General features: G+C 36.4%; 1 long non-coding RNA gene across 1 annotated transcript; it reads left to right on the top strand.

The window, feature by feature from the left end:
* Positions 1-5,479: 5,479 nt before the first annotated feature.
* LOC125039927 lies at positions 5,480-7,020 on the top strand. The gene is made up of 3 exons (XR_007116158.1): positions 5,480-5,574; positions 5,911-6,019; positions 6,911-7,020. It is a non-coding gene; the product is annotated as an uncharacterized LOC125039927 (long non-coding RNA).
* Positions 7,021-10,966: the final 3,946 nt, after the last annotated feature.

Below are 10,966 nucleotides of genomic sequence, written 5' to 3' on the forward strand. Positions count from 1 at the left end.
GCTATTCATTATCGTTTCTTTGGAACATTTTACATTTCAAATTATAAATAACTTGTTTTGTTTTGTTTTTTTGTCGTTTGGAATATTCGGAATGAACTTTCCAACTAATGCTAAAAAGAATGATATAACATTTTACTATCATATAATTTCCTGTCAAAAAGAGAACCATTCAACTGCTATCAACACTGACATATTTTTGTTATTGTTGTAAGATTAACATTACGCGGCATGTTAACTCTAAAGATCATTAATCCCAAAGCATCAGACTCGGGTGCGTGCGCGTGTCTGCGGTTTTCAGTCACATTTTTAAGATAATGTTTGTTCACTTCAAATCATTCGTTTTCCATCTGAATAAATTTGTCATATTCTATTGTCATTTCTCATATTTATTATAAACATTGCAAGCCAACCAGAAAATAATACTAATGTGTACCATTACTACACTTCAAGACCATTTTATTTGTGGAAGAAAACGAAAATAGTGGATCACTTATATTTTTAGTAATAACTTCCATCCTTCAGTAATATAGTGCAAAATATTCCAGCCTACGAAATGGAAATGAATAACTGGAAGGACTTTTTCATTGATTCCCTTATTTTCTCAAGTGAAACTCTTGTTTTTTTTAAATTCTTTTCTACATTTCACATAGGCGTCTTAGGCCCGTGCCATGCCTTTCAGCCGATTTGTCTCCGTCTGACGCATCGTTCCAGCGTGGACAGCAGGCTTTCCTGCCGTACATGTGAAAGCCGTAATGTCAATGGTTATTTATTCTCCACAGATGCGCAGACTTCTACGGCCAGTTTTAGACGCATCGAATTCTCGCCGTCCACATTTGCGCTTTCAAACATAACCACTGGTTTCACTCAGCGATTTCACACGTGTCGACCACATAAAGAGAAAAAAAACACACGATCTCTAATGATGAGCGTCCACAGCGAACTGATGCTTCTGAAACACGCCGACGAAGAGATTGTAGTCGACAAAAAAGACAACATTCCCCGTAGACGGCACGACGTAATATCGGCTCGTTTAACACACAAGAGACTTACCGCCTCGACAACGGACGACTGATGCGTCTAAATAGCTTGTCTGTCTACAGGATTGATATCATTTTTTCTCGGTTCATGAAACGTGTGAATGTTAGAATGTGTGATGTGTGATCGAAATTTTCCCTAATTTCAGTGTTAGCTTATATCATTATTCAGGTTATTATCAGGTTACTACCATTGTTGTTATTGCTACTTACTACTACTAATAATAATTATAATAATGATAATATTGTTATAATTATTATTATTAGTAGTAGTAGTATCATAATCATTGTGAGTATTATTATTATCATTATTGTAATAATGATGATAGTAATGATGTTAAATATTTTTATAATTATTATTGTGATAATAATGATATTTATTATTTATTATTATTTTTATTGTTATTATTATTATTGTTATTATTATTATTATCATTATAGTTATCATTACCATTCTCATCATCATTATCATTACCATTATCATTATCATTATTCTCATCATTATAATTTTCTTTATCGTTATTGTCATTATTATCATTATTACTATTATTACTACTACTACTGCCATCATTATCATCATCACCATCATCATTATCATTATCATTATTATCATTATCATCATCATCACCATCATCATCATCATCATCATCATCATCATCATCATCATCATCATTATTATCATTATCATCATCACCATCATCATTATCATTATTATCATTATCATCATCATCATCATCATCATTATCTTTATCATCATCATCATCACCATCATCATTATCATTATTATCATTATTATCATTATCATCATCATCATCATAATCATCATCATCATAATCATCATCATTATCATCATCATCATCATCATCATCATCATCATCATCATAATCATCATCATAATCATCATCATCATCATAATCATCATCATAATCATCATCATCATCATAATCATCATCATCATATTCATCATCATAATCATCATCATAATCATCATCATAATCATCATCATAATCATCATCATCATCATCATAATCATCATCATAATCATCATCATCATCATCATCACCATCACCATTATCATCATTATTATCATCATCATCATCATAATACTCATAATCATCATTATCATTATCATTATCATTATCATCATCATAATAATCATCATAATCATAATAATAATCATAATCATAATCATCATCATAACCATCATCATAATCATAATCATCATCATCATAATCATCATCATCATATTAATAATAATCATAATCATCATCACCATCACCATTACCATTACCATCATCATCATCACCATCATCATCATCTCCCTTGACGACCTCCATCAAGATAACCGTCAGGAACTCTCTTTCTCAGAGGCCTCCATCCATCCTCGTAAACATTGAGCGATCGCTGGTACAAATATATTTCCTTTAAAAACAAAAAAAAAAGTGCGGTAACAGTAACCTTTTCCGGTTCACCACAAGGCCTCAGGATATGATTTTATTTTTGAACGTGGGATGGAAAAAAAGGTTTTATTATATTTAGATTTTTTTTTTTTTTTTTTTTTTTTTTGGTTTGATTGTTTGATTGCTTGTTTTGTTCTATATTTCTTTTCGTATCTTTTTTTTTTTTTTTTTTTTTTTTTTATAAGTCCTTGAGCAGAAAAAAAAATATTGATACTTTTGGCGATTCATCAGAATTTATTGAGAAAGCTGGTAAAAACCTTTTACAGGGTAGCATAAATATAAGGAAACATAAATAATAATATAAATTCGCTTGTTAATTTGTACTCCGTGCCTATTACCAACAAACAAATAAAATAAATCAATAAATGACAATTCCATTGCTCAAAACATCCACAACTTTTAAAACCAATTCTACTTACAGTTTAAAAAGGCAATTAAGCAAGGCTCTTGTTCTTAGCATCAGGCTCACCCTTCACTGTCGCAAACCGTCTGGTGTTTGTCTACAAATTGTGTTGTATTTTAACAGCTAATTATCTGAATACGGAAGTTCTTGCAGCAGTATTTCTCTGGCCGATGCGTCTTAAAATGCGAGAGGGAAGTTTATCTTAACTTTTCTGATCGTCACAACATAAATGTTATATATGGTATATAGGTGTGCTAAGCTTTTCACACGTGGGTCCTAAACAAATCTATTGTTTCCTAGTTATCATGCAATTCATTGTGTTATTCATTGCAACAATATGATAAATATTAATTATCATTCATTGCCCTTCATTTATAACTATACTGGTCTTCTGCAAAAAAAAATATTGAAAAGTACACGAAAACAAGGACGTTCAGAGCCTTTCCATTAACCTCTTTTAAGTATCTCTCTTTATTTTACGTACGTACCCACTGTCTCCTTTTTTTCCTAGAATCACCGTGTTTTCCCTTTTCCCTGTTGTAACCTTTCTCTCTCTCTCTCTCTCTCTCTCTCTCTCTCTCTATATATATATATATATATATATATATATATATATATATATATATGTATATATATATATATGTGTGTGTGTGTGTGTGTATATATATATATATATGTTTATATATAGATATATATATATATATGTTTATATATAAATATAGATATAGATATATATATATATGTGTGTGTGTGTGTGTGTGTGTGTGTGTGTGTGTGTTTATACATATATGTATGTATGTATGTATATATTTATATATATATATATATATATATGTGTGTGTGTGTGTGTGTGTGTGTGTGTACACACACACACACACACACACACACACACACATATATATATATATATATATATATATTTATATATATATCTGTGTGTGTGTGTGTGTGTGTGTGTGTGTGTGTGCTTGTGTGTGTGTGTGTGTGTGTGTGTGTGTGTGTGTGTGTGTGTGTGTGTGTGTGTATGTGTGTGTGTGTGTGTGTGTGTGTGTGTGTGGTTATGTATATGTATGTATATATATGTATATATAAATGTATATATATACATATATTTGTATATATGATATATATACATATGTATGTATATATGTATATATAGTATATATATATATATATGTGTGTGTGTGTGTGTGTGTGTGTGTGTGTGTGTGTGTGTGTGTGTGTGTGTGTGTCCTATTCATTACCCACTTTCTTTCACATAATGATACTCTATCCGTTATCATTAAAGATTCTCTTGAAATCTCGATAGCTGTATCTCCTTACCCCATATTAATTCCGTACCTAAATATGCTTACATTCGTTTCATTCCAAAATCAACTTTCATCTTTACCTTTTTCATGTATATAGTTATATACTTTTTATATTGTATTTTTCATTCAAAGGAAATAGTTCATCAATTTCTTTAGTTAAACCTTTCTCTTAAGTTATAGATAATTAGAAGGGACGCTAGAGTGAACTAATTAATTGCCATGAATAGTTATTATAGTATGCCATTTTCGATTTGCACAGTAACGCAGTATTTATTGCACAACTGATTCAAATCGCATGCATATCATCATCCACTCTGATTATCTCTTAACATTGTTTTTCCTCATTTCTAATCAAGAGGAGGCGAGATATTCCCTCGAAGTAACAAGACAAGCAAAGACCTTCAGGAGCTGTAAGGTCATTGGCGAATCACGCTATCAGTGGCAATCTTCGGGTCCCAACGTCACGCCTTCTTCTCGGGAGATAGACCTTTCAATGAATAAGTCGCCTTGTCACTTTCTCCACGGCGCTCGCCCCTCCATCTCCTCCTCTTCACTTCCATCATCTTCACTTTTGGCTTTTTTTTTGCCTCTATTTCGGGAGAAAAAAAAACAAAATGGACGCTTCGGAGACTACGTTCAACCCGCCATTGAGAAAAGATATGGAAATGGGTGTAAGTTTGAACGCGTGAGAGTCCTTCCCAAAACCATGAATTGGTAATACTCGATTATAAATGTAGGTATGCAGTGTCACGTGTTCAGATGGGGAAATGTAATGGCAAAATTCGTTTTCAGGAAGGTGGTGTCTCTACAGAGGCTGGGCGCGACGGAGGCAAGTCAATCTCGGTGATGAGGAGGCTCTGGGCTGCCACCACTTATGAGCCGCTGTTCCTGCTGCATTCCATTGCTTACTTCGCCACTCTTGTATATCAAATTCTCTTCTGTGTGATGTGACAGTACTTTTTCTCTGTCTTTGATATTTTTTTTAGTTATTTCATATATGGCTCTTACTGCATGTGATATATACAGTAACTATATTTTGATTTTATGTTCACAAATTGCAGACAATTACAGAGTCCCTTATATCGGAGAAGAGCTGCCTGGTGACCCTCGGCAAACCGGAAGAAATCTGCAAAGACCTTTACAAACACCCACACGATGCAATTGAGGTAAGGTATATGATACCAAATCCCAACTCTTTCAAAACACCCTCCTCGCCACCTTATCCTAGCCTCTGCTTAACTCAATACTACCATGGACTTCACTCAACAGGTACAGCAGGTTGCGTCAAAGTACCTAGGAATTGCTGCATTCTCGGAAAGCTTTGTCTCCATATTTCTACTGCTTTACATCGGCCCCCTCTCCGACAGGTGAGCGTCCAGTTAAGTGAATGACAAGACGTAGATACAAAATAAAATGCGTGTCAAAATGCAAATAAGAAAGACTGGCAAATGATATGAAATAAAATCCACATATAATTTTTTTTTTTTTTGACGCACAGCAGTAAAACTCTTACATAAGACAAACGTGTATCATGCACTATGCAAGAACAGCATTAACCAAAGAATACAAACAAACAAAAAAAACAAGAAAACACAAGAACCCGAGATGCTGCCTGAACTGAAAACATCTCTCACGTAAATGACGTCCTTTTTTACCCAGAGCGAGGGAGTAGCAAGCAAGTCCCATTCCTTCTCTCTCCCCAGGTACGGTCGCAAGCCCTTCCTGTACCTGAGTCTGGTGATGAAAACACTGAGCGTTGTTTTATTTGTCTTCGCCTCAGCGTTCATTTACTCTCCTACCGAGCTCACTGTGGTGCGTTTTTTTTTTTTTTTCTTCTTGATTTTATTTTGGAATATGTAGATATCATTAAACTTGCCCGTTGAGAAGGAAACTTGCATATAAGCAATTAGATAGAAAAACAATAATAATTTAAAAGTTTCTGAGGTAGCGTGGTATAAAGGTATTAATTTCATGACTATAGTATTTTGATATATACGTATATACATGCATACACACACACACACACACACACACACACACACACACACACACACACACACACACATATATATATGCATATATATATGTACATATATATAAATATAATGTGTGTGTGTGTGTATAGATAGATAGATAGATAGATAGATAAATATGTATATACGTATGTATGTATGCATGTATAAGCATATATACATACACATATATATACATATATCTGCACAGACACACACACACACACACACGCATATATATATATATATATATATATATATATATATATATATATATATATATATATATATGTATGTATATATACATATACATATATATACATATATATATAAATATATATATATATATATATATATATATAGACAAGTGTGTATATATATGTGTGTGTGTATATATATATATATATATATACATATATATGTACATATATTTATATCTATACATATATTATATATATACATATACATATGTGTGTGTGTGTGTGTGTGTGTATGTGTGTGTGTGTGTGTGTGTGTGTGTGTGTGTGTGTGTGTGTGTGTGTGTGTGTGTGTGTGTGTGTGTGTGTGTGTACATATAGTTACATAAGTATAAATATATATATGTATATAGATAGATAGATAGATAGTTATATAGATAGATAGATAGAAAGATACATTCAACGCCCTGCGTCTGCCGGCGCGTCTGCTCCAGGTGGCGCCGTTCCTCTACTCCCTCGGCGGCGGGATCGGCACTTGCCTCATGCTCGTCTTCGCCTGCATCTCTGACGTCACCACGGAGGCCAACCGCACCTACAGGCTGGGAATCCTCAAGATCTGCATGGCCTTTGGGACGCCCACGGGCAGGGTGATTGGCGGGCAGGTGGGCGTGAAAGTCGCGTCTTTTTGTGTTGCAATGATTGGGCGGGAGAGGTTTTTTTTTTTTTTTTTTGGGGGGGGAGGGGAGTAAGGGAAGGTGTAGATTCGCATTGCATAAAAAAAAGAAATGTCAGATGGAATGGTGTAATGTTGCGTTGATAAACAAATTTATCAATACTGCAACTTGACAAGGATTTGAACCCACCCGGTGTAGGTAACAATCTAAAGTGGTGTTGCAGATCGAATCCTCTTTTAAAAGTGAGTTCGAATCCTCTTTAAACAGGGCTCTTATAAATAGGCGACTTATGACTAGACGATTCTGACTAGGCTACTTATAAATGGGCGACTTATGACTAGGTGACTTCTAAATAGCCAACTTATAACTAGGCTACGTATAAATAGGCTACTTATAACTAGGCTACTTATAACTAGGCTATTTATAACTAGGCTATTTATAACTAGGCTACATATGACTAGCCTACTTATAAATATGCTACTTATAAATATGCTACTTATAAATATGCTACTTATAAATATGCTACTTATAAATATGCTACTTATGACTAGGCTACCAATGACTAGGCTACTTATACATAGGCTACTTAAACGGAAACAGCGGTATGAACATCAGCACTCTACTTGGCCAGGTGTTCGCCAAAGGGGGCTATCTGGCGGTGTATGGCCTGGGTCTCACTCTCCTGGCCCTGTGCTTCCTCATGCTCGCCTTCACTGCGGAGTCTGTGAAGTTCAGTGATAATGGTCAGTGGTTCTTCATTTTGGATTTGGATTTTCACTGCTTTGGATTAAAAAAAAAAAAAATTATCTCGTTTTTTTTTTTTTTTTTTTTTTTATCTCTTCCCATTTCCTCTACATCATTGTTGTCTTATTATCATCTGTCGTTATTGTTTTGTCTTCCTTTCCCAACTTCTTCCTTTTCCTCTTCCTTATTCTTCTTTCTCTTTTGTCCTTCCTTCATTCTCTTTTTTTCTTCTTCGCTTTCCCTTCTCTTCCTCCTTCATTTTCAATCCCTTTCTCTTTAGCTCTTCCTCCTCTTCCTCTTTTTTACTCCTCCGTTTCTCTCTTCTTTGTCTTGCAGTCTCTTTTTTTTCTCCTTTGCCCTTATTTGCCTTTCTCCTTTGCCTAATCTTTTGTTTTTTTCCTTTATTCCATTCTTCTCGTTTTCTTTCGCTTTTCGTTCTCATTTTCCTTAACCTTTCCTTCACCTTTGTCTCTCTCCTTCACCCTTCCATGTCTTTTTCCGTCGTTCTCCCTCCTCCTCTTTCGTCCTCCCCCCTGTTTCTCTTTCAGTCTTCCTTCTCTTGCTCCTTCGTGATGTTTTCTCCTTCATCCTCTCTCTCCAGTATCGTCTCTTCAGTTTCTCCTTCACTCTTTCTTCTCTTTCTCTTTTACCATTTCTCTTTCATCAGTGGCATTACCTTTCTATCTTCGTCCTTCCTTCTCTTTCTCCAGTTTCATTTCATTTCCATTTCATTTTCAATCATTCTTTCCTCCTTTCTGCTTCGTTCTTCATTTTCTTTCTTCTTCTCCTTTCCATTTATTTTTCCCTTGTCTTTCTTTGTCACCAGCATCCTCTCCTTCCATCTCCCTCACCAGCATCTTCTCCTCTCATTTTACCTTCGTCCTTCCATTTTCTTCACCAGCATCATCTGTCATTCTCCTCTCTGCTTTCAACTCTGCTTTCAACTCCTTCCTCTCATCTCCTTCACCAGTATCTTCTCTCTTTCTCTTTCGTTCTTTCATCTCCTTCACCAGCCTCCTCTCATCTCCCTTTCTCCTTCCACCCTCGCCTTCCAAGAGGAGAGGCCCAAGATCGGAATCTCGTTGCTGGTCGAAGAACCTGCAAAGCTCTTCACGGCCGTCCACCGCAAGGAAGGGCAGCGAAGGGGCATCGTCTACGGGGTCCTCGTCTCCCATATCTGCATTTTCTTCGCCCTGAGTGAGTACTGAATAAATGCTCTCGCTTTGGGTGTGGTATAGTGTCCTTATGTCCTTCGTTCTTCGCAATGCTGCTAATGCAAGTAAAATCGATATGTAATAAATCAAAAGTAAATATAATATTTTGACTTTGAACGGGGCATCGTGTGTCTTCATTACATATATAAGAATATATAAATCACTTTTCCACAGAAAGGAGGAATAAGCTGCTTTAGTATACATGTGAAGTGTAACTATAGCACCCTTAAGTTAATAATATCTATGTAAGTGAGGACTTCCTCGTGGTTACAAGGTAAACAGTTTGAAACGATCTCACTTGAAGAGGCTATGATAATAGAAGTGTTGGTAGGGGGTATTGGCAGGCAGCAGGAAACGCCTGTTTTTACAGTATATGTTACTTGGTGTCTTTACCAAGTAGTCAGATCTCCGATCGAGACCATTGATGGTACTTATAGTGTTCCATTACTTCGAGTTAATGGTTTTGGACAAGTACAGGGGATGGGCGACTGGAACTTGGAATGAACATCGTCATGGCCAGCTGCACGGCCTTGCCTCATTGAGTTTCTTTGACATATGTCACTTAGTCTAAAGGGAACTACGATGAGTTGGAACCAGTGAGTGGAGAGCAGGTTAGAAACTAACAGGGCATGGTGTGTTGTGAAGCTCAAGTTGACCAACTGTAATGTCTTCATTGTTACATATGTCTCCTGTTGCTGATGTTTTGGCAATAACTTGCTTCATAAACTTCATAAACATGCCCGTTAAATTGCGGATAGTGGGGTGTTGATGTATCATCGGGAACACGACTGTGTGAGCCTCCATCTGTGCACAGATAAATGGGAACATTCAATTGTCCAGACAGCTTCCTGAATCCATATATGGTACTGTGGGTACATGTTTCTTTAGTATGCAAGGAGGTTTGTTCAACATGAGTGGCAATTTGCATACACCATAGAAGATCTACCGGTATTGCCGAGGAAGTCCACCGACACAGATTCATGCATATTGGATTCCTTCTGCAAAGATATTTGGAGAGTGTGACAGTTCAGGAGTTATGCCAATGGCTACTTTTCTTGGAGCACATATAAGAGCCCAACACCAAGGTGTGGCTGCATCTCCAGCTAGTGTGGTAATGCCTTGTATGGCCATTGCGCCTTATCAAACGCCTCAGCAGCAGCAGAGAGATCAAGCCTTCCACTCGCACAACATCACCAATAAATCACTCAATGCAGTCACCAGGGATATAAAGAAAGCCAAGAAAACCTCCTACCACAACAGAAGACAATACCTGAAACCTGCAACGAGACAGTACAGGAACCGAGCGCCCTTGCAAATCCAAGTTCCTATGCACCAGTAGCCTCAGCCCCAATGAAGCAGTAGAGTCTCTCAGTGACCATTTTTGTCAGCAGCTAGTTCCCCAAGACAGACAATGTGAACTGTGCTAGCTTGAGAAGTTGATGAAACCAGCTATATTGTAGATGTCATAGTGTGAGGACCAGCATGTCATGGAGAGGCACTGTGGAATCGAGAAATATGGGTGCATTATGAACATATGAAGTTTGAGGTTAAGTTGTCTACAACTTTGTTAGGTCGGAAGAGGGCTAAACTATGTTAATTAGATGTGACAATTGGTATGACATTAGTGGGTGCCATTGTACAGTAGTTAGAAGCAGGTGGGGATATATGGGTGCGACCTCTAGAACTGCAAGTGATTATAAAGTTGGAGGAGTTAGGGGGTGTAGCTGTATAGAGTGTAGCCTGTCAGTAAGAGCTTGCGAAAAAATCAATTTCTTATCCCTTTTCTTTTTCCCTCATGTTTATTCATACTGTTTTGCTTGATCTCATTATCTCTGTGTGGAATGAAAGAGTAATTGAGTATCCCCTCAACTTTAAAAGCTATCACCCCAGAACCATATAGAAAACGGTTATAGCAAGT

This window comes from Penaeus chinensis, chromosome 28 (assembly GCF_019202785.1).
Source record: "Penaeus chinensis breed Huanghai No. 1 chromosome 28, ASM1920278v2, whole genome shotgun sequence".
In the NCBI taxonomy this organism is placed as follows: domain Eukaryota; kingdom Metazoa; phylum Arthropoda; class Malacostraca; order Decapoda; family Penaeidae; genus Penaeus; species Penaeus chinensis.